Raw genomic sequence first — 24,313 nt, 5'->3', positions numbered from 1 at the left:
CATTCTTGCACCCCTGTTGCACGTGGCCTTCCAAACAGCAATGGAAGAGTTGCCTGTGGGAGAGCACGGTTCGCCCATGATGGCGTTTGAGTGTCATTTAAATGTTGGGAAGGCATAATCTTGCTCACCAGAGCAGAATGAACTGGAAGAAAGAGATTTCCTCCCTCTGAAGCAGCCAAGCAATGACTGGACATCCAGAAAGGCCAGTACTGCTGACCCCAGGAGTAGGCCTCCCAGCTCATGCTATTCCCAACCAATTCCAGGGCATGATAAGTCCCCTCCCAAAACTTTTATGCAACAGTTATACTGTCCTCTTCAGAAATCCATTATGAGGATCTGACTCTCCCTCAAGCAGCAGGGCAGTCCTCTTTACCCAGGAACCACCGAGTCTCTGTGTAAATGCTTCATGCAAGCAATTCTTGGCTGGCAGTCAAGTACACCAAACCTTCCTGTGACAAACTCAGTTTGGAAGGTTCACTTAGCATTTTCTGTGGCAAACAGACTTAACAGCTGCAGCAACAGATCTGCCACTATCTTCCAAATGCTTGGATATCTCAGACGCAAAGCACCTTCAAGAACACAGTCGAAAACCAATGGCCATTGTCCCAGAAGTGCCTCTGTGTGCAAACAAGCCCCTCTGTGGGTGGAATCCTGGCCACTCACACTGTCCAGAGATGATCAACAAATGTGGTTTTGCTTCTTGTTCTGCAATACACACCTGTTAACTTTTTTCTCCCTCACCATGCTGTATATGCCTGTTAAACTACAGAATAAACTAGCCTATTCCATAATTTTCTTCTCAACTTTCCTCAAAAAAAAGGTGCCCACATTGGCCTGTCTGGAAATGGGGTGCTCTGTCTTGGGAGCCTGTCCTCCTAATGAATGATGTACCCAAGATCTCAATTACACCCTCTTTGTAGGGGGTGGGACGCCTGGAGGGGGAAGACGCCAAGTTGCAGGGAGAGGACTCCAAGGCTGAAGCGCTCCTGCCCTCATCAGCACGGCTCGAGTGGGCTCAACACCCTCTAGCAGGAGGAGACGGGCATTTATTGACATGGAGTTAAACTTGCCCCACCACCTCAGCCGCATTTGCTCAGTCCTGTTTTGCTGTGTGTGGTCGCAGGTGGGGGCCACATTTGTCTTTTTTCCTTCCTCTTTCTAATTCCAAAGCTCGGACCAGCACTCCAGCCCACAGATCATGGCACGCTCCACGCAACCTGCGTGCAAGAAGGCTCTAGTTGATGCTGGGAGACGGAAGAACAAGCTGAGCATGAGGGAGCCAAGTTTGAAAAGTTGGAGAAACATTGAAGAAAGATGCTCTGTACATATCCAAAGGCACTTGCTCCTTCCGCATTGCTTTATTGCTCCATGGCTGGATCCTGACATTAAAAAGTGATTCTGCAGCTGAGCACGGACTCCAATTATATCCCACAAATGTGTCTGGTAGAAATTAATAGAACATGGAACCCTCCTGCCTCACTCACCATCTGCATAGCAGTAGAAATTGCAATTTATGGGTTACACACAAAGAAATTTGAATTCGAATTATGATTTAATTGCTGAAAGCTAAACAAACTAAGAACTACTTGAAAGGGGAACACAGAGCTAAAATGGAAAAGTTCAAAATTACTTATTTTTTCCAGTAATAATTTTGACATTTGCTCATGTACGGGCATGCTCTTCATTTTATCAAGACTGTTTGTACTTGCTTTCATGAAATATTTTCTCTGTGAACTTCACTTCAGATTCTAAATTCTGAGTATGTCTAGTTAACTCTGGTTAACCCTTAAATGCACTCTATGCGGAGTTACAGCCTTCTAAATCCACTGAAATTCATGCACCATTAGGTTAGGATCCTAAATCATTAGTTGGAACTACAGTCATCTTTCTTTTCACTCAACAGACTGGTTTAAATATGATTAAGAGGATTAGAGTTTTCCAAGGAAGTGTAATTGATGGAGTAGACTTTCTAATCCACGTTCCTACTCTTGAATACATACTAGATCTCCTAATCTGGAATTAAAAAAATAAGACTACTGTACAACTGTGAGAAAAGCAGAGTAAGCCTGCTTTTAAACGAGATCTTATTCTTTTTGTTAGGCGTAAACCTCTTTCTGTGATTGAGGTTCAAAAGAACACCAGGGACAAACAAGCTCAGCAGTCTTCAGGCCTCAGGGAGGTTGCCAAGAGCCTCTGCAGAACTGCAAAATTTGGGCTGCTCTTTGGAAGGACCTGTTGCTAGTGCTCATGTGCAAAGCACAACTGCTCCATGTGGCCTCCTGTTTCTCTTTGCATGCGTAATCAGAGGAGCACCAGGACAGCCAAGACAGGCCACTTGGGGCTGAAGAGGACTTCTGTTTTGGCACAAACAGGTTCACTGACCCTTCCCTACCCAAAAGCTCTTCCACAGCTTCTCTTTCTTCCCCTACTCCAGCCCACCCACCTCCAGTGTTCCATGAGTGCTTGTGGGGTGCACAGCCCTCACTGAGGTCCTAACTCTGGTTCTTCTTCTTCCTGATGTCACATAACTTTATGCCATGTAGTTGCAACTCAGTGGTTTTCAGGCTGCCTCCTGAGGGGTGAAAGCGGGCCTGGAAAGTCCGAAGTCTGCTGAATGAGTCTGCCGTATCTGGTGCTGAGAGTGGATCGAAAGCTCTCTCCCTACAGAAGCTCTTTCTGCTCCCTCCACCCCAGCCTCACACAGCAGTATTCAGCCACTAAAGCAATCCCCAAATTGGGCCAGCACTTATTGGTGCGCTGCCAGAGGACTGGGCTGCAGCCAGCCTCCACCACCACAAAAATGAATGGAAATTCCATAACTTCCAAATCGAGGGCTCTGACTGCTTCAGAAATTCTCCTCGGCTGTATTTCTCCCTGGATCTTGGAGTTCCGTGTTACCTGGTCTTGTTTCTGATACGGAATCAAGGCATTGGGGGAATCCCCTGACGGTTCTGAATTTTGAACAGACACAGATGCATGAGCCATTTGCCAAAGTTCATAATGACTAGGGTATACAGATAAACCGATATAAAATCTACAAATAATTGTCTTCATGCACATTGTGTTTCAGAATTAGCTTTTGTGCAGTGTTGTAGCTTCACTTGCTTACATTGACAAGCCATCACAAACAGCCTTCCAGTCATTGTTCAGCATGTTTTTTCTTTTTGTGCAATGTTTTTTCTGCTGTTGAAGAGGAGACCTTTTGTACAGCAGCAAAACACCACAAATAGGTCACAAAGGGGATACAAATAGTGCAAGGGAAGAAGAGCAACAAGAGGAGATGTTGAGGAGTAGAATCCCAGGCTGAGCAAGCCCACAGAACAAGAACAGAATAAGAATGCACAGGTAACCTTCAATCATGTTTACAAGACCTCTCACAAGGCCGTTTCCACGTGGCTTACCTGAAGCCGGGCCATGCCGCAATGTTGCAGATTGTGCCGGGGAAAACGCAAAATATTGCGTTTTCTCGCGCGACTTTCGCACAACGTCACGCAAAAATCGCGCGAGAAAATGCAATATTTCGCATTTTCCCTGGCACGATCCACAACGTTGTGGCATGGCCCGGCTTCAGGTAAGCCGTGTGGAAACGGCCCAAGTGTCATTTGTGCATTTAGTGTCTAAGAATTGCTAAAAGAAATATAAAATATCAGAAGCTTTTGGCTGCTTCAATAATAAGGTTGCCAACTACCAGATGCAAGCCTGGAGATCTCCCAGAACTGAAACTGATCTCTAGACTGCAGAGATTAGTTCTCAGGGAGGAAATGGCAGCTTTGGGGGGGTGGACTCTGTGGCAGTAGATCCCACTGAAGTCCCCTCCTCAAACTCTGCCGTCCCCAGGCTCCACCTCCCAATCTCCAGGCATTCCCCAACTCAGACCCGGCGGCCACTTCTCCTTTTATCCCTCACCCCCCTTTAAACAGCTGGGCATGCTCAGAACCACTGGAGCTAACAGCAGATTTTCTCAGTCAGTCAGTCCGTCCGTCAGTCAGTCCCTTTATTGACATAAAACAAAATTAAACAAACCTGTATTTAAATAACATTGAAACAGGGGCAGAATGTGGTGCTGTGAGCTGTGTAAAATAATTAGCTGATTTTTTTTAACATCAAGATGGGGCAAACTCTTGCACATCAGCTAAAATAATGAATTATAGAAAGGCTTTCTTATTGATTTATTTATTTATTTAGATTTTTATTCCACCCTCTCCTGCATAGGCAGGCTCAGGGCAGATTACATTTATAAAACAGTCATAATAAAACTTACAGCTTAAAACAGGATAGTCAATCCTGCCAGGCCCGGGTTCCACCAGGTTGGAGCCAGGACCAAAAAGGTCCTGTTTCATCTCTGCTCATAGATCTGAAGGCATTTCCAGATCAGAAATGGAAAGGGGTGCTAATCTCCTCTCAGACATGCAATTCTTAGGCAAATGATATGTTACATGCAAATCTATGTAACAAAAGCCAGCAGTATTTTTTAAAAAATGTTATGATTTAAGGAATGATAAGATTTAACCCAGTTTTCCCAGTCCACATAATTGCCACACAAGTTGCTTTTCCCACCATGGAGGGAGGGGGGTACCCAGATGCCCGTGGCTGGGGGGGGGGGCAAACTCCTGGAAGTTTGCTTCTGTGCCTGCTGATCACCAGTGAGCAGTGGGAGAGGGTAAGATGCTTGGCAATCACCTGCCATTGGCAGGCAACCTGGACAAATGAGCAGTGCCCACAAGCTCCTGGCTGGCTGCAACATTAGTTCTACAAGTGACAGCATCACACTGCCTGTGGGAGGGCTCCTGAGTTTTGCGCAGGGCCGATTTCAGTCCCAAACAGGGCAATTCTTAAAGAACTGGCCCTGCACAAAGTGCAGGGGCACTCCCTCAGCCAGAGCAAGAATACCACCTCCAGAAGTGATGCTGTCATGTGCAGACCGGGTGTGCATGTGAATGACGGAAAGAACATCAGTGAGTACTGACCCCCCCCCACACACACACACCAGTTGCCAGGGAGACCTAGTGACCTTTGAGGGGGCAGAGGGGTGTCCAGGTGAAACAATGAAATATTGTTTTAGGAATGTTTCTGAATGAAAAAGCAGCTGGGGGAGGGGTTGAACAAAAAATGGCTCGTGGGGAAAGGACATCTACGCATGGCATTAAGTCAGGCTTACAATGGGAAACACCCAGTCTGCAGTTTTCAAGAGAAAAGAACTGAACTGCAGGTTTAAGCCAGACAGACTTATAGTAAAGCTCAAAACTCAACTGGGCTCAGAGTTTCAAGGGAAATGTCATGATTATTGTCCACTTTTCTCACTGGGACTCAAGGCAGATTACACAGAGTAAATCAGTATAATTAATATGATGAGACATGCAAAGAAATGTAGTAAGATCTGGACTGTGAATACTTCATTATTATCAAAAGAGAAACTGAGACAGTGGCTTATCTACCGCCACGTAATGAGTCTATGGCAGTGTCAGGATTCGAATCTAGATCCTGATGACATTTTCAAAATCCATCCCATGCAAGTTCTTCTCTTCTCCTTTGCATGAAAACATCGACAACTCTCCACCATTTACACAACTGGCAAGCACACATTCCGAGCCAGATAAGTAGAGAAGCCCGTAGGGACAAGGGGTGCGAGGAGAGAGGCCAGGCCACTCAGACCCAAAGGTGGCATCTGATTTTATTTTTGCATCTGCCTCATGGCAACAGACACTGCAAATGCTGTCTAAAAAATGCACAGCAATTCTTCTGGCAGAGCTGGCAAGTCCAGAAAATGAAGATAAGGCAGCGCGAAGCAAACCCGGGTGGTGCCGGAATGACGTCGGCCAGAGATTCCTCACCCGGTTCATGACTGGAAAGTCAAGGTCGGAGGCATTCACATCGCTTTAGGAAGGAAAGAAAGAAACAAACTTGCCCTGTCTTTTTCCTTGGTGCAAGATGGAAGACCCTGATTAGGATGCTCTCTGCAGCTCTAAGGGGACATGGAAACGTGGCGCACAGTACAGGCATTTTCCAGCAGCCAAGAACCGCTCAGCTAGCCCGGTAACAATCACCAGGGTGTCAATAGTTTATTGCAGCGATCCGCCTGTTTTCTCTGAGGGCAATCTTGAATAAACAGGCATTTCAGCCCCCCCCCCCCCCGCTACCTCGTCCACTCCCTCCTGCCACTGCTTGGATTAACAATTTACACCTGAACAATAAAAGAGGAGAGAGGAGTCGAACATCCTTTTCAAGGGCAGCCGCATCGCAGACATCTGTAATTTGTGTGTTCACACACAGGATTTCTTCGACTGGCTTCTTCCTGCGTGTGGGATTTTGCGATCCTTACAGTGGGCCAGGGGAAAGCATCGGGTACTTCGCTATCGGCAGCACCGTGAGAGACGTGCGCTCACGCTTGGGGTCCTGCCTCCCAACATTCTACACACGCCACATTCTGTTTGAATTACGAGCAACAGGCTCAGTCCCCTTCTAAATGCTGTCAGCAGCGGCATCCCTACCCAATACTTAAGGCGCCGGGTATCCGGAGACCTCTGGCTTCCTCTACCATACAGACTTGGAATAAAAGGGTGACATAAATTCTCTCCCTAAAGGAGGAATGGTCAACTGGAGGATACAAGACCAAAGCAATTTGATTTCCAAGTCTGAGTCAAATCCAGACCTAAGAGCAAAGTGCCACCCTGTATTAAGACCAACTAAAAATGACACAAAGCCCAGTGCAAGTGTTTGAATTTTCTAGGATCCGAAACCCAGGTTTAAATCCCTACTGCCACGAAAGCTTGCTGGGTGACCTTGGATCAGTCACGCACTCTCAACCTAACCTACGTCACAAGGTTGTTATACGACTATAAGATGGAGGACAGGAGAACACAACAAGGAGCTGCCTTATACTGGTCTATCAAAGTCCGTATCATCTACTCAGAACTGCCACTCCCCAGCACTTCAGGTACGGGACTTTCCCATCACCACCTACCACCTAATTCCTTTAACTAGAGTTGTTGAGGACTGAACCTCCTCGGACCTTCTACATGCCAAGGAGATGCTCCACCACTGAGCAGCACTTCCCATCGGGAATAAAGGTGGGGTAGAAACAAACACATAAAAAGCATACAAGCCGAGGGCTCACAAGGAATTGTGTATGTGGGGGGCTGTAATTTGGAAATCTCCCCCCTGCTCTTCAAATCTTCTCCTCCAGGATTATGTGAGGCCCTCCTGGAATCCCCCTTCCCTTTTCTCTGCTGAACCAACTCTCAACAGCTCTCAACGTTCTAGAGCTTGCCCAGTCAGTCTTCAACAGGCCAGGGCACTGGAGAGCAGAGGGGCCGAAGACGTAAGGGGTTGGGTTAATCTACAAAGTCCTACTTTTCCTGCACACCCAGGGCATTCTCCAAGAATGTACAGATGGCTTTGCATGGAGCCAACTACTTTCCTCTGGGGACTGGCTTCTATAAAAAACAAGAGGGCAAATGGGCTTGGAAAGCTGCCGCCAGGGGAGGGAGGGTTCCTGCCTTTCTCCCAAGTTTTTTTTCCCACCAAGCCAAAGTAGAGCTGGGAAGGAGAGTTTTCCCCTTTCTGCTGCCGCGTGTACACACAGTACCTCCACATGGAGCAGCAGAAATGGGGAAATCTCTCCCCTCCAAACTGTTTTTGCACAGGGAAAAAAAGCTTGGGAAAAAGACGTGAGCTCTCCCTCCCACAGCAGTGGCTTTCTGAGACCATGTGCGCTCTCGTTTTTTTAACAGAAGCCAGTCCCCAGAGCTTACATGTGTCTGCGTGGAGCATGCGTTGGCTCTGTGGAGAACTTGTAAAAGAAGTAATGAAAAGAAGTAAAGAACCTCCAAACAAGCTCAAGTAATGTGTAGAGTGATCCACCTCGCCCCCCCCCCTTGTGATAGCCTTTTCCTCTTTCTGGATTCTGTTTACAGTGTCAATGCAGGTATTTAGATGTAGCTCCATTGGCTGCAGCCCACAGATCAGAGAGTGTTCCCTGGAGACCAGACTGGCCCCAAAAATCCAGAGGCTGCAGAAGTAGGAAAATAGCACTGAATTCTGCACTGCTGATGGGAGTTGCTTTGTTTAACATCAAACAAACGCCCTGTCTGTGAAGGCATCTGAGATCAGGGCTGAATCTTGCCGCATACAGGGCCGTTTCAACTCTGCTCTGGTTGTTCTACTCACAAAAGAATGGCCTTCCGTTTTCTGGGATTCTGACACTTTGAGTGGTCAATAAATCCCTGAAATTTGTTCCCCTCGTGACCCCCGTGGCTGGTTTGACCACCACTGTTTTATGGCAAATACAGGCACTGGCCAAGTTATGTTTAACATGTGTTGCTATACAATAAAGTAACACCCTTCATAAAAACTGGGAGGGTCTTGCCAAACTAGAATCTTATTTTTATTTCATCAGCTTGAATTCTCTTCTCTTCTTATTTTTAACAAATTAGCACATGCTGTAATTTTATACTACAATCTGCACTGCATGCTGATTTGACATCCAATGACTGTTACAGGCAGGGCTTTTTTCTGGTAAAAGAGGTGGCGGAACTCAGTGGGTTGCCCTCGGAGAAAATGGTCACATGGCTGGTGGCCCCGCCCCCTGATCTCCAGACAGAGGGGAGTTGAGATGGCCCTCAGCGCGGAGGGAAATCTCAACTCCCCTCTGTCTGGAGATCAGGGGGCGGGGCCACCAGCCATGTGACCATTTTCAAGAGGTTCCGGAACTCCGTTCCCCCGCGTTCCCCCTGAAAAAAAGCCCGATGTCTGCACCTTCTCCACACCTTCACTCCCACTGCCAGAACCCTTGTCCCCCTCTAGTCTCAGCAGCCCCTGGCTCCCCAGTTTTGGCCACGGTCCATGCCAGTGTTCTGGTACCATGTTTTTGAGAGGTGAGACATTAGAAAACAGGGTAGCCGAGTCTGGATTTCTAGCAGCCAGTGAAAGCAAACCAGTTTATGAGAAAGGCGATAATTCAAAGCTGGTTTCAGCTGAATATTATTGAGAATTCATCTCAAAGTTTGCATCAATTGTGTCTGCACTCTGTACAGGCTCAGAGATTACAAGGAGCATTTTTGCAAGGTAACAGGTACAAAAGGGAGAATACAGGCTAGAGTCACACTCAAGCCACAAAGCTGGGAGGTCTAAAGGGACAAAGAAGATCATCCTCTTGAGGTTAGGGAAAAATCAGGGTTGCCATTCCCCTGCTGGGGGTGGGGAATCTTCTGTTCCCATCCTCCACCCCCCGTCCCCACTTACCTGGCCGGTGGGGAGGCACAGGCCTCCTGGATGCACACTCCCGCAGGACCAATTTGGGTCTGAATCGGGCCCAAATCGACCTGAAACAGGCTGCTGTGGAGTGCAGGAGCGCTCCCACACCACACAGCGGCCCGATTCAGCCCAAATTGGGCCCAATTCAGCCTGAACAGGACCCCCATGGAGTGTGGGAACACTGCCGGGGACAGCAGTGAGCCGCACGATGATGTCACTTCCCAGAAGTGACATCATCGCGCGGCTGGGGGCCCCACCTCCCACCAGGAGGACCGGGGGACCTGGCACCCCTAGAAAAAACATGACGACCCACAAACGGCAGGCAAAGGAGAAATTACTTAAACTCAGACATGAATGAGAAGCTGTCTTGTTATTTCTCTCTTGCTGTTATTTCTCTCTTGCTCTCAGTGATAACTCCATTTTGAGCATATGTAGCTGAACAGAGGAAATCCCCAGACCCTGAGAACCCAGGTAATGGGTGATTTCTAAATGCTTGCAACTCTGAGACTAGGGACCCTGTCCTGATTTAACATCTGTTAGGGCATGTACAGAGTTAGGGGCTGTGTGCTATTGCTCTGATGTGATTTCAAATTGCTGTCCGCGCTAGTTATTTCTTTATTAAATTTGGAACATTGGTAAACTGATTTCTTCACCTACATTTAGCCCAATTCAGTCACACTTACCACGGAGAAGGAAGGTGAGGGAGCAGCAGTCACTCATCACCACCATTGTGCTCAACAGCATTTTAGTCCCCACAGCAAGTCACAAAAGCAAAACCAATGCTGAGCCTTTAAGTGGCCATAGGGTAAGGAGTGCTAAAGAGGTTTAGCAGAAGATACTCTTCAAGGTCAGCTAGTGGCAACAGGTTACCCAGAGTGAAACAACACACACCAGGTGTAAATAAGGAGAAAGCCCTGATGGGCTGAGACCTGGAATGGCCATTAAACTTCCAAGCTCCTGCATGGACAGAAACGGGGCTTGCAAGACAGTGTCCCTGCAGCCTCCTTTTCCAAGCACAGCTGCTGCTGCGTCGGCAGTTCATCCCATTCTGATCTGTCGTCGTGTTTCTTTCTCACTGTGCTGCCTATGGAGAATTTTGACCACCCCATGGCTTCCCGGTTTGTGTGCCAGTCCTACAAGCTGTAACATTCCCGAGGCGCCAGGTATCACTGGAGTGATTGGCAAGGCTGCCCCCATGCCTCTGCTCTTCTGCTGGCCCAGGAAGACGCAAAGACTTCTACCTTTACAAATGACTCAAGGACACCTCAAGCCTGTGGCTTGAATGAGATGTCAGTGTGTCAGGCAGCTGAATGACATGTGTGGAAGTCTCCACGTGTACCTGAACTGGCAAGGGGAAAACAAAGAAGCAACATCAAGCAGTCGTGTGTACCTGTGGTCTTCGACTAGGCTCAGTGACATGTGATAATGAGCCTGTACAAACGACCACAGGTCTAATCACCCATCCACACTTGATGTTTGGGGTAAGCATGCTTACTGCCTGCAGGGATGAAACGATGTCTACCTTATTTTTACCAGTCCCTGAGCGTGAGACTAGATGTGTCACAATTTCCAGCTGATTTTTCAAGCTCCTGGTGCGTCACAATGCACGGCCTGTTAGGTCATGTGCTTTTTGCATTATATGCAAGACATGTGTGGAGGCTTCAGCCTCAACGAGAACGGGAGACTATCAATGAAGTTAATAATGATAACAATACACCAATTCTCTATATCTCATCGGTTTGTATGAGTACGGAAATGCTTGCATTTCTGAAAGGGGGACTGGGAAAGACTGGTTGACTTCGGTGGGAAGAAGGTTGCTTCTATATTCTCTGCCAGATGCTTGGCTGAAAAGAGCCAGTTTTGCCAGGTTTTCTATTCTGTCAATCACTCTGCATTCAGTCTGCAAACATACTGAATTTTGTTTCTCTTTTCCGCCACAGCCTTGAGTATGTTTCCAGATGAATCCCCCCTTGTCTGTTTGTGCCGCCAGGAAGGCAGAAGTGCAAGATAGCATCTCTGGGAGACAGAAACTGTGTTCTGACCTGCAGGGGGGCAGCTGCAGTAAACACACTGAAAGAAATTGGGTTTTTCCATTTAGTCACTTACAAATATTGGCAGGGGTGCTAGCAATGTTTCAGCCAGCGCTGATAATAAGAAAAGGGATCAAACAGACCTAGAACAATTGGGATGATGGCCACTGCACTTTTCAAAGGCAGCATCAGTTATTCTAATGAATACCTCTGTAATTTTTAAAGCCTGCTTGCACCCTTACTTAGTCTGAAATTGCAACCTCTTGATTCACTTAAATATTGCATTTGTTTATATCATCAATAAGATAATCTGAGGCTGCAGCAATTTAAAAGGAGAGAAAAAGGCCTGAATCAATTTGACAATCTTTTCTCAGCTTCACTGAATGAAAAGATGTCCCCCTCTGTCTACAAATCCAAGCTGTACTTTTAAAGATGAGATGAGATGCAATTTGAGGACAGAGATTAATGAATGCACAGAAGGGGGCATTTCTTAGATCTGTGAGGATGAGGCTGTGAAGGGCTGTAAAGGTTAGATCCGATATCCTGAACAGAACCAAGAAACAAATCAACAACTAGTGCAGTTACCTTAGAAACGACATAAGGAACAGGGAAGAAGAGAAAGCGCCCCCCCGGAGAACAGCTGTTAGGCCAGGCCCACCCCCATTGAAAATAATGGCCCTTTAAAAGACGAAGCATATATTTGCTGCTGAACAGCTGGGGGTGTGCTGACGGAGCCTACTCCCGGCCTCCAAGGACAGGTCTGCTGCCCATAGGAAATCATGCACCGCAGAACAGCTGGGAGCCAGGGCCCACTTCCTCCCCCTCACTCCCTTCTTCCTACACCTCCCCAAAAGTGAAACATTTGAAATTCTGGGACATAATTTATCATTACTCTTAGAATTTCACAAGTGTTTTGAGTCAAGCTGACCTGAAACAACCAATTTCAGGTTTAATTTGGGCTTGGGCATACCCAAATATCCCCTAATCAGACTGGCCTGATCAGTCAAGTCTATAAGGGAGAATATTCTTTTCACTATGCACAACTAAACAAATAATTTCCTGGCCACCTCCTGCACTTGATTCTCACGTAACAATTATGCCCAGCAACAAATTATCTGTGAACCATTTTAAACCACCGAAGGTTCAGTAAATCAATCTCATGAGAGCACCAGCTGTGCCAACTGTATCACCTCCATCTATTTACCTCCTCGGCCAGGATATCTAAGCACTGATTTTAGATTGTGATAGCTGCATTTAGAAGCTTAAATTAACACTGTAGAAGTTATATAAAGTTGAGTGTCACCTGTGTACTGACACCCAACCGCAAGATCCAGATGTTGTTATTTCAAGGTCTAATATAAATGCTGAAGAACACTGGACAGCCGACAGAACCTTGAGGCTCACCACAGGGCAGCCCACTGAGTCGGCAGGGAGACTTTCCGCATTATATACAATGAGAAGGACTGAAACCAGCAGCGCCGTGCCTATAGACCCCGTCTTCTTTTCTAGGTGATGGAACAAACGAGCGGGGTCCAGAGGCTACAGAAGGATTTAGTATTATCAAAAGATAGGATATGATGAATATCCCTGTATTTATTTGAAGTCTAAGAACATCTATCAGCATGATTAAAGCAGCCTCCACCCCCTAACCAGGCATAAAACAAGTTTGAAAGTGATCAAAGGGAGAAGGACCCTTCAGGTATGCCTGGAGCTACTCAACCACCTGTTCAAAAGCCTTACGCCCATAAAGCAAATCTCACACAGGCCTATAAATTACTCTTTGGAACACTAGGCGTCTTCAACAGAAAGTTTCACTCTTTCCTCCATAAAAAGATTAAGGAAAATTCCCTCTATGAAGGCTGAATCCTGGCCAAAGATGCGCCTGTCGTATCTTGGCAATATTTCAATAGGCAGGAAGGACAAGTGTCTGCTTTGCAGATGCTGAACTTCACTTAAGTCAGGGGGATCTCTCTGAAACCATCCACACCAGCTCTAGATTTCACTATCCAAATCCCCTGGTGATGCCATAGAGACCTTGAGTTACTGCCTGACAGCTGTGCTCAAATTGCTGAAAGTGAACAAACTGAAACTGAACCCAGACGAAACAGAGGGGATGCTGGTTGGGAAGAGGGGCATCTTGAAGGACACTGTACTCCCCACTTTCAGTGGAGTTTAACTAACCCTTGTTGACTCAGTTAAGAGCCTAGGGGCTATACTGGATTGAGCTTTACTGCTAGAGAGGCAAGTTAATGCAACTGCAAAAAAATGCCTTCTGCCAACTCAGCCCAGAAGATGGCCCCCTTTCTTGACACGGCTGATTTGGCCACCTGAATCCACGCCCCACTAACATCGACTAGACTACTGTAGTGCACTTTACCTAGGTCTCCCTTCGAAGTCAACTTGGAGATTCCAGTTGGCGCAGAATGCCGGAATTCAGCTATTATCAAGAGCTAGGCATACGGCTTCCAATCTGCAGTCACTCCGTCAGCTTCCCATCAGTTACTAGGCTCAATTCAAGGTACTGGCTCTCAAATACAAATCCTGTTATTACCTTGGCCCCTCCTCATATCTGCAGGACCGCCTCTCTCCCTATGCTCTGACACGGCAGCTTTGCTCATCTGAACTGAGCCTTATGTAGGTGCCACCCTGCAAATAGGCAAAATCAACACATGCTTGTAGATGCACATTCTCGTGACCCGCTTTATGGAATGGGCTGCTTGACAATGTTAGGAGCGTCCCTACTCTCTCCGCTTTCTGCAAACTATGCCAAATTGAATGATTCAGGAGGATTTTTTTACACAGGTAATCAGGCTGTGCTATAAGAAAACAGTTCAAAGAGATGCACTAGTAGAGGGACAGGGACTATAGAGTATATTACTGTTTACTGTCTGTTGATCTAAGTATATTCCTATCAGATAATTTGTGTGCTGTTTAATATGTCATGTTTAAATACATTGTCTCAGCTCTACATCAGATTTCTACTTGTTTTCAAATTTCTGCACATTTGTATTTGCATTCCAACTATTTCATTATTCATGGAATGTTCCAGTTGTTGATTATATTGACTTCTAATGTGAAATCCACCTTGAGTCTCAGTGAGAAGGCAGACAATATATAATACAAATAAATATTGACAAGAGCATATTTCTGGCAGACATTGTCAATCACTTAAATCTGGTTGTTGTGGACTTTCCAGGCTGTATCGCCGTGGTCTTGGCGTTGTAGTTCCTGACGTTTTGCCAGCTGCTGGCGAAACATCAGGAACTACAACGCCAAGACCACGGCGATACAGCCCGGAAAATCCACAACAACCATTGTTCTCCGGCCGTGAAAGCCATAGACAATATACTTAAATCTGCCTTATATTAATGTATCCCTGCTTCACAAAAAGGGTTACCCCGGTAGGAGCTACTAAAAGACATCACCATAGCAATTCTTTAACTTTAAACGTGAACCTTAATCAGTATATTATCCATCAAAGAGCAAAGTTGTTAATTATTTTCCTCTTCTGCATCAGAAGCATACAAACTGTCTGACTGAGCACAACTGCCTGATGCTCAATAGTAGCAAGCCACGCCGTGGCATTTCCTAAAGTGCACTGGAGGCAGAACAAATTCAAATCAAAACCAAACCCTCTAATGATGTGGCTTAATGTTGCATCGCTTACTGTATTAATTAAAGTATGCAACCCAACTTTTTTGCGTGGGGGTGGTGGTGGTGGGTTCTGCTGCAAATTTAATAACCCGTTCACAAAACCCATAATTTTGTGCAGCAGCGCTAACTATCAACTTGTCCACAAGACTCTGGTTCTGACCCTTGGCTAAGATGATCCAGGCTGTCAGAGCAATGCAAGAAAAAAAGAAAAGGGAGGATGAAACTGAGAGCAGCCTTCAAAGCGGTCACCCGGCTGCCACATCTGAACACTGTTGTTATCCTTGTGACTTGAGAGCTACCTGACTCGCCAAGGAGAGGACCTTGGGGTTGCCTTCAGTGTTCCAAGAGTCCTAACCAGTTCCCAAGGAAACAACCTGAACCTGTCCTGTCTAATCTTTTCTAATTTCATTTCACTCCAACTGCAGGCTTCCAATTCTATAAACTCCAGTCCCTGCTGGCAATGTAAAGGGAGTGTGAGTGTCAGAGAGATCACAAGAAACAAAATAGTTTTAATCCCAGTCTTCCATGCCCTGGAGAGGCCCTGCCAGAATGACAGAAAGAACATTTGCTAAAGATCAGACAAAAGCCATTAGCAGGGTGTTATTTTATTTTGCATGCTACAAAAAGGATTACATTATTGCTTAACAGCATGCTATTCTTATGGGAGAAGGCACAGTTACTCTCCCCTATTAAATCATTAAGCCTGGTAATATTTACTCAATGAGACCAGTGGAGAAGCAAAGAGCGGCCAGCCAGGAGCTCCAGGCACAGAGAACAGCCTCTTGCCTGCCTGCCTCTGGCTTTCCACACAATCAGCTTATTCCTGATTTTCTTAGCAGTCAATCCACAAACACGGGAATCAGTTTGGGTGCAGTTCTTCCCCCCCTCTACATTGTGGAGTGGGTTTATTTTCTTCCTCTTGTTTCCTACACGCGCGCAGGATTTCCAAACAAGGGTGAAGTCATCATCAGTGATGTGACAGTGCCCCTCCGCTTTTATATTTTTAGCACATGCAATTTGTGAAAACGTTTTTATAACGTTACAATGACCTAACACTGTAACGGCAGATGCAGCAGGTTCTCTGAATCCCCAGCTTTCATTTAAAGAAGTCTCCACCCCCTTCACTTGTGATGTGCCCTTTCCCTTATACCTCATCCGTGGAAAGGGCTAGAGCCTTACTTTTTTGAAAGCTGGGAATTCAGAGAACCTGCTGCACCTGTTATTAGAAGATCATCATAACATTATGAAAATGATGATTTAAGAAAAAAAAGACTGAAAGTGAAGCCAGGAGAGGGAAGGAAGGCAGAGGGAGGGAGGAGTGGTTTGACTATGATGAATAACAAATAATCAAAAAGTGAGTTAGAGGTAGGTGGGCAATGGCAGGACAAACAAAATCGAAAGAAGCATTCCACACAGGGAAAACAAGTGAGAATCAGCTTTCTAAAACAGGATTGGGGTAAAAGTGGTCTCAAAAGAACCACTCAAAAGAATAAAACACACAAACACACAAAGCATAGGTGAAAACTAAGGGCCAAAAAAAATATGTCTGTGGAAACCCGTGGATAGATCAAAGCTGTAAAGATCAAAGCTAGACTAGCAAAGGCTTCACTTGCTCACCCCAAAAGGGCTCTGCTCCAGGCACAGAAGTTTGGAGAGCTCCCAAACCCTGATCTTGTCTGAATGCTGCTCCCAAAACTACATAGAGAGACGGGGGGGGGGGGGGGGGCTTCTGTTTAGCCACCATCTTCTTAAAGCCACACTTGCCCGCCTTTCTCCTTGAGCTGCCTGCAGAGGATTCTGGGCCCCTTCTGGAGTTCACACAAGACAATGGCTAGAGTTCAATGTGAACTGCGCACGTATCCTGCATCCTCCCCCTTGCTGCTGGATGTTATCCTAGTAGACGGGTCATGATGGGCAGTCTGGGGATTTCTTGGTCCTTAAGCTAAACCTGGCTTTAAATTGATGATTAACACTAACTCCCCGCTCCCCGCCCCCAATTCTCAAGCATGCAGTGCCTTCCATCTTGAACAAGAACATACTGGAAAGAAGCAAGGGAAGAAGCAACACAGAAAATGTGGAACAAATGCTGTGAATTTTAGGTCAATGTACTGCGCTTGCAAATGATCTGCACCTACCGGCCCCACTCCTCAGAACTGCTTTGCAAACATTCCCGGTCCACATGTTTTGAAAGAGGCAGTAACCTTGCCCTGTGGATGACCTCTGCGGTCAGAAGCAGACGCCTGATTGAGTGACTGTCAATCAAAGCTTGCATCCAAACACACCTGGGGCTTGCTTCAGACGATGCTGTCAGCGAAGTCGCTAATATTGATGTTTGTCCCATGTATGCAGAGGTTAGAGCTAAATTTCTTGCTAACTTGTTAGTGGGGCGTAACTTTACCTCTGATATTGACAAATTAGTTTTTTTGTTATCTGATACTGATTCATTTGTCACTAGCAGAGTATCCCTGTTTGCCTTAGCTGCAAAAAAGATTAGGGCCAAGATGGTTTCCACAGAAACATAACTTTTTTCATAACTATCTGTTATTTATTAAGGTCCCATTTTAATTGTATTGTATTTTTATTATTTTAATAACTGTATTTTATGCTTGTAAGGTGGATTTCTATTTTTACTTTTCTTAACTTTGTATCGTGATGGCCTTTGGCCATATACAATTAAACCTACAATTCAATGCAATGTTGTGTGTTTGGGGAGTATGTCACAAGGAGGCAGAGATTCGTCCCAAAATGAGCTATAACTAGATCCAATCAAAGCAACCAGCATGCTCCAAAGGGGTTGGAGACAGATATGGTGGCACTCCATAGGTCAAGTGGGAGGAGGGAGCACCAAGAAACGTCGACTTCTTGTAATCATCTTGCTGATCTGTCAGGTCCCCCCTACAAGTGATGCACAGCACACCTGCACAGCACAGTTCCAAAAACAAAATCTGTGGGAGGTCTTTTCAAAGTGCATCGCTCTACAGAGTTTTTATTGTTCCAGTTTATGTTGTTACCCACACTGGGGCCCATATTGCTTGGAGAAAGGTGGGCCTGTAACTCTTCCAAATAAATTAAACAAACACACACACACCATTTATAGGCCATTTTTCAATAACTGCAAAGCAGGCACGCACAAAGAAATACACAAAATTTCAAAAGCCCTCAAAATATAATCATAAAAAAGAATCGAACAATATACAACGTTGCACAATATTATAGCAGCAGCAGTTGTGAAAGACCAGTAACCAGGACCTAAAAATGTCTTTAAATTCTTTTGAAACAACTAGAAAGAGGGAACAGCACTGCTCTGGTACCACTGCTGTTCATAGAAGACAATCTCTTGGGCCGAATCCACGCTTCCCTGCCTTCCCGGTTTTCCTGTGCATTTATTGCGCTGGATTCTAACCCGCAATGCCCCAGGCTGTGTTCACAATCCCTTTCTTACTGAGTGAGCGTCACGCTATGCTTCATTCACATCCCTGAAAGAAAAGCAGGATAAGGGGCAGGCCTAGATCCACTGTCGGGGTCTAGATCCGCCGTCGCCGATGAGATGACATTTTTTTAAAAAAAAATATGAGAGATTTCCGCTATATCGATTTTCCACTGTATTGCAAATACGTTTGATTTATAGAAAACGCCACGCTGCATCGTATGCTCAGGCCATGTGAGACTGAAGGAGCATTTTCTGTTGATCAGAGAGCCCCAGGAGAGCACAATGGGTCACTGAAAAAGACTGCAGACATTGGTGGGACACAGGTGTTCGCATGGCCAATTGCCACAGACTACTGTGTTACTGCTCAACTATATTTATAGGACAGCGATTTTTCGCTATACCGATAATTTAAATTAAAAAAAAAAACCTGGAAAGAGTCCAGCTTTGCAGCCACAGTCCACTTATCGGAAACTACCGAGGCTCTCCTTCTGCAGTAAAACATTATTCACTGTAATAAAAATGGCAACTCCACGGCCTCCGTGGGCTTTTTACAACGCCACTTCCCAAACCGCTTGGGAATTGAAACAGGATTGCGCAATAGCGCCAGGAAAGCACCCGTTGAAAAAAATAAACTGGACGGGGGGCATGCCTTGGACAGAGTTGGGACCATAAGAATGGCTTGGCAAAGAGGGACGGTATTCCAGAAAGGCAAGAAACAAGGAAGTAGGGGACGGTTAAGAGGGGGCGATCTCTTTCGGAACCGCTTCTTTTTGTTCACATCCATGGTGAGAACAGCGCAAGAGAAGCGTTGGAAAGCATAGATCCTGAGGAGTTAGCCGTGTTAGTCTGTAGTAGCAAAATCAAAAAGAGTCCAGTAGCACCTTTAAGACTAACCAATTTTATTATAGCATAAGCTTTCGAGAATCAAGTTCTCTTCATCAGATGCCTGATGATGTTTTGATCAGGCATCTGATGAAGAGAACTTGATTCTCAAAAGCTTATGCTATAATAAAATTGGTTAGTCTTAAAGGTGCTACTGGACTCTTTTTGATTTTGTTGGAAAGCATGACAAACTCGTCTGAGGTGCAGCGCAACAGATGCGAAAGAATGGCGGGACTGAGGTGAGAGTATGTGAACAGCCCTCTGAGAAGCGCATAAATTGTGGGGGGAAAGCGGCAAACTTGAGCCATGTGGATTCGGCCTTGGTGTGTCTAGTGGGAGCCAAAGCAGGGCTTCACTGGCTGACCTGAGAACATTGGCAAGAGCAGACCCTCTCCTGCCGGTCTTTCCTGGAAGAGAGTTAAATTTAAAACGTGTGCCAACAATGTCCTTCTGCTCTGTACATTGGACAAACCAGCCAACCTCTACGCAAAAGAATAAATGGACACAAATCTGACATTAGAAATGGAAACGTCCAGAAACCAGTGGGAGAACACTTCAATCTACCAGGACATTCCATCAAAGACTTAAAGGTCACTGTAGTTCAACAGAAACCTTTCAAAAACAAAATCCAACGGGAGGCTGCTGAACTGGAATTCATATGCAAATTTGACTCTGTCAAGCTGGGACTGAATAGGGACTATGAATGGTTATCACATTACCACAGGTAACAGATTTCCTTTACAGAGGTGGGGTCTGGGGGAGCTCAGTGGCACCTGGTGTGGGCTTTCGGGAACCACAGATCTCTTTGTCAGATGCATCTGGCAGGGAGAGCTGTGGTTGTCGAAGGCCCATACTACATTGGAATTGGATGGTCTAGCTGTTTGGCTGCTACAAACTAACAGGGCAAACTCCTTTGAAGCCAACTGATACACACACCAAAAGGAGATGTTTACATATACTAGCAAAGGAATGTTTTGGTTGCTCCCTCCCCCTCCCCCCCTAATGGCCTCTTCCCTCTCCTGCTCTTCTGTGTTTGACCAGTCACTGTATCAGGCATCTGACGAAGAGAGCTTGATTCTCGAAAGCTTATGCTACAATAAAATTGGTTAGTCTTAAAGGTGCTACTGGACTCTTTTTGATTTTGCTACCACAGACTAACACGGCTAACTCCTCTGCAAATTTAAAACGGACTGTGTTAAATGCCCATCATTTATTTATTTGTTGACTGGAGCCAGAGGCCCCAAATTATACCTAGCAAATGAACTCAGGGACTGGAGGGCACTTCTTACGTTGCAGGCCTCTGCTTACCTGGACCAAAGACATCTCTCCCCGGGGCGGCATTCCTCAAGGGGCTGCAACATATGTCAGCACCTCCGGGTGTGGGGTGGCACCCCCTTGGCCCTTTCCCTCTCGCTTTGTCTGCCGGTCCAAGGGAGGCTTGCTTGAGCTGGCTCTCCTGCCCAAAAGGCTGCCCGCCTCTCATGCCCAGGGAGTGTCCAAGCTGCCTGATGCCCCCAAGTTCGCCCTGGGGATGTGGTGACTGGTGACATTTTGTAGAGTGAGTCCCTACTGGAGAACTCTTTTTAACAGTGCAGCAGCCCCCCCCCCCCCGTAGTGCAGGGTTAGGATATGGCATTTTTCCAAGTGGAAAAAGTGATGGGGTGAGGGGCAAACTCGGGGGCGCTCTCTTGTCTAGTTTGCCCCAAGCTGGAGACTCTGATAGAGAGGATCACGCCCATTTGATATCCTATGCTCTCCCATATGATGCTTGCTTGCAGCTTGGCTACATGTCCTCTTGGTCTTTGCTGGGTGCAGCTGTTGTGTAAAAGGCATGTCAGCCCAAACGCTAGATGCGTAGGAGAGCCAATCAGAATGGCTGTCCCCTCCCCCCTGGGGAACGTGCAATGTCCTATGCAGTGTCTCCTATGTATGTGCCCAGTTGGCCAAGTGGTTAGGGAGCTGGCATCAAATGATGCGGGTTCGACCTCTGCCCTGTGTTTTTCTGCCACTCAGTCCTCTGCTTTGCCTTTTGGCCAAGTTCCTGCTTCCAGGGACTCGAACTCTTGTCTCCCATTTGTGAAATGTGTGCCCTTCTCCAGTGAGTTTGGGCGGGAAGGGGGACAGGATGGCTTTGCTGAGGGTGTGGTTGTGTGTTGCCTTGTGGATGCCTCAATGTTTGTGTTCCCCTGCCAGGCAAAAGGAAACTTGGCTGCAGGTGTGAATCCAAACCATTCCTACAGCACTGCTCCTGGACTCCACCGCTTGCTTGCACCATCGGCATCTCTGGCAGCCCTCGTTTCCCCTGCTTCTGAAGCTCTGCCTGTGGGTGGAGGCAACATGGCATTGGGGGCGGTGGTTGCACTGGCTGGCAGTGTTTAGCTGTGCCCACCCATGCAGCTCAGGGCACACTGTGCATCCAGATTGGTGGGTGTAGTCTGCCTCAGTTGCCAGGGGCTCTGGTATGCTTGCCAGGCAGCCTGGACTTTGCAGAGGGGTATTTGCCGTTTCTTTCCTCTCTGGGCAATGGTTGCAAATCAAATAAAATTTAGTGAATCAGCCAAATTCATTATAAATAATTTAGATGGAAAGCATTGCAACATCACAAAGATGGCTGAACCCAAAAAGAACTTGAAAATGTACAGGCTCATGCACTAGACATTCTGGGAAGTTAGTCATGATGAACACAGTCTCCAGGCAAGCATAGCTTGACTGAACTCCCTAGATTACAAATCCCCGTCCCTAGATGACAGACAAGGTGAGATTCCAATTGTTCCCTGTCAAATTTCCTTCTAAGCACCATCCCATGCGGAGCACCTCTGCGCTTGCATAGGGGCCGGCTGTGCCCGGAGGCTAGGCTGCCGCAGTCCCGGGACTAAAATCAGCAAAAAGGCATCAGCTCCCATGGCTGGTGTTGGGCCGAGACATGCCATCCTAAAGCTGGCCCTTTGCTGGAGTTAATTCATTTACTTTTACCTTTGAATGGTTTCTGTACTGCCCTGTTGAATCTGCTTAATGAGTCTCATGCTGTACATCTCATAATTAGACTTGTTCTGATCTATCAACAGCTCCTTGAATGGATTCACTACTCTCTAATTGGTCTGACGCTGGCCTCTCCTTGTAATCCCTCCCTGCCCCCATCCTCTTTGGTTGCTTTGAGTATAAATTTAGCTGCTTTAGATGGATACTCCATGCATGTAATGAAGTGGGCTCTGACTCACAGAAGTTTAAATAGGAATAAGTTTTGTTAACCTTTAAAATGCTAATGGGCTTCTTTTCAATAATCCTCAACACAGTGACACACTTCTGCGTATACTGAATTCAATGGGATTAGAAAGATGTCTCAGATTGCCCTGTAAACCAACCAACCAACCAACTTGTACTGTAACGCATGGAACTGCTTGCAGTTCCTCCCTTCTTTGCAACTTTAGCAGTAGATGTGGGATTGCCTTCCTTTTTGCGCATGCATAGTCTCAAGCACCTATTGGAAAAGTGATCACAAGAACTGCTTAAAAGTTGAGCTGGGCTTCCGGGCAGATACTGAAGGCACACACATAAGTAGTAAGTTCCAATTCAAAAATATCAAACTTGGATTTCTTTTCACTGCGTGCTTTTGAAAAAGTAGAGATGGCAGTAGCAGATATTTTGGTACACCCTCATCAACTGATCCAAGACTGTCATTCAAGGTGGACACTTCAATACATGATGACATAGCAGGGGAAAACTGATGCAGAGGAGTTAGCCGTGTTAGTCTGTGGTAGCAAAATCAAAAAGAGTCCAGTAGCACCTTTAAGACTAACCAATTTTATTGTAGCATAAGCTTTCGAGAATCAAGGGGGAAACTGGGTGTTACAGCATACTGAGTGACACTCTGCTCATACCTCTAATATTCTCACATAGCAACTCTATGCGGATGTTAAACAGTGTGGGAGACATTGCAGAACAGATCTGCAGAACAGCGGTGGAATTACTGCAAAGCTTCCAGCTCTCATTACATGCAGGCAGATCACAATAATACTGTGGATGAGGACATCAAAAGCCAAAGGGCTCCTCCCCCCTCCTTTCTGGTACAAATCATCTAAGGCAGTTCCTATCTTGAATCCAAGACAGATGAGAAATTGAAATGGAAGTAGGCAGGGGTCATTTCGTAGAAAAAGAGCTGGAGGAACTCATTAGCATAACTCATTAGCATATGCCACACCCCTTGACATCACTGGAAGTGTGTCATTAGCATAACTGATTTGCATTTGCCACACCCCCAGAGATCACCTATCCTGGCTGTTTTGGGCCCAATCCTGGCCATTCGGGGCCGAAACTGGGCCCAAAATGGCAAAAAAGGGCTGAAAATGGCCAAAAAGGGGCCCAAAATGGTCAGGATTGGGCCGCTGTTGAGTGGGAGAGTGATCCACCACCTGTCAGAGGCCTGATCTGGGCTGTTTCGGCTCCAATCCAGGTTGAAACGGGCCCAAAATGGCCGAGTGTCAGGTGGGTGGGGCCACCTGACATGTGACTTCTTTGGGGAACTGACGGAACTGCGTTCCTGCACGTTCCCCCCCGAAATGAGCTCTGGAAGTAGGGGATCTATTTCATCCCAAACAATCTGAGGTTGAAACACACCACCATTTTAACTGCATGGACAGGAATGGGAGGTTAAAAATGGGTCTGTAGTTCCCCAAAGACAGGCATGCAGATGGACTGACTCATAACATTGCCAACTGAATGCTTGTTATGTGACCATGGTCGACTACTGTCAAGTATTCCCTGAAGCCCTGAATGCCCCCCCCCTGCAGCTGGCAACTTCCCTTCTCTTTCACTCCGGTGTCTTTTAGCCAGTGTGTGTGTGGGGGGGAGTTTACCTTTTAAGGGGAGGGGGGAGCAGCTGTAGCAGCACATCAGAGCCAGATGGCTACTGAAAGGGGGTTCGGCAGATCCATGGAGGGGAGGCCCATCAATGGCTATCAGCCAAGGTGCGTAAATGGAATCGCCATATTCAGAGGCAGCAAAGCAGGGCCAGGAGGCAGCAGAAGGGGGGGCCGTGGATTCCGTGCCCTGCTGTTGGCCCTCCAGG

General features: G+C 46.5%; 1 protein-coding gene across 1 annotated transcript in view; it reads right to left on the bottom strand.

Annotated features, from left to right (window-relative positions):
• Positions 1–24,313, bottom strand: part of AR (androgen receptor) — a 201,129-nt gene that overhangs the window by 100,292 nt on the left and 76,524 nt on the right. The gene's annotated exons all lie outside the window — the stretch shown is intronic.

This window comes from Eublepharis macularius, chromosome 13, assembly GCF_028583425.1.
Source record: "Eublepharis macularius isolate TG4126 chromosome 13, MPM_Emac_v1.0, whole genome shotgun sequence".
Taxonomy (NCBI): Eukaryota; Metazoa; Chordata; class Lepidosauria; order Squamata; family Eublepharidae; genus Eublepharis; species Eublepharis macularius.
Note: the sequence above shows the minus strand (reverse complement) of the source record. Positions and strands in the feature narration are given on the sequence as shown.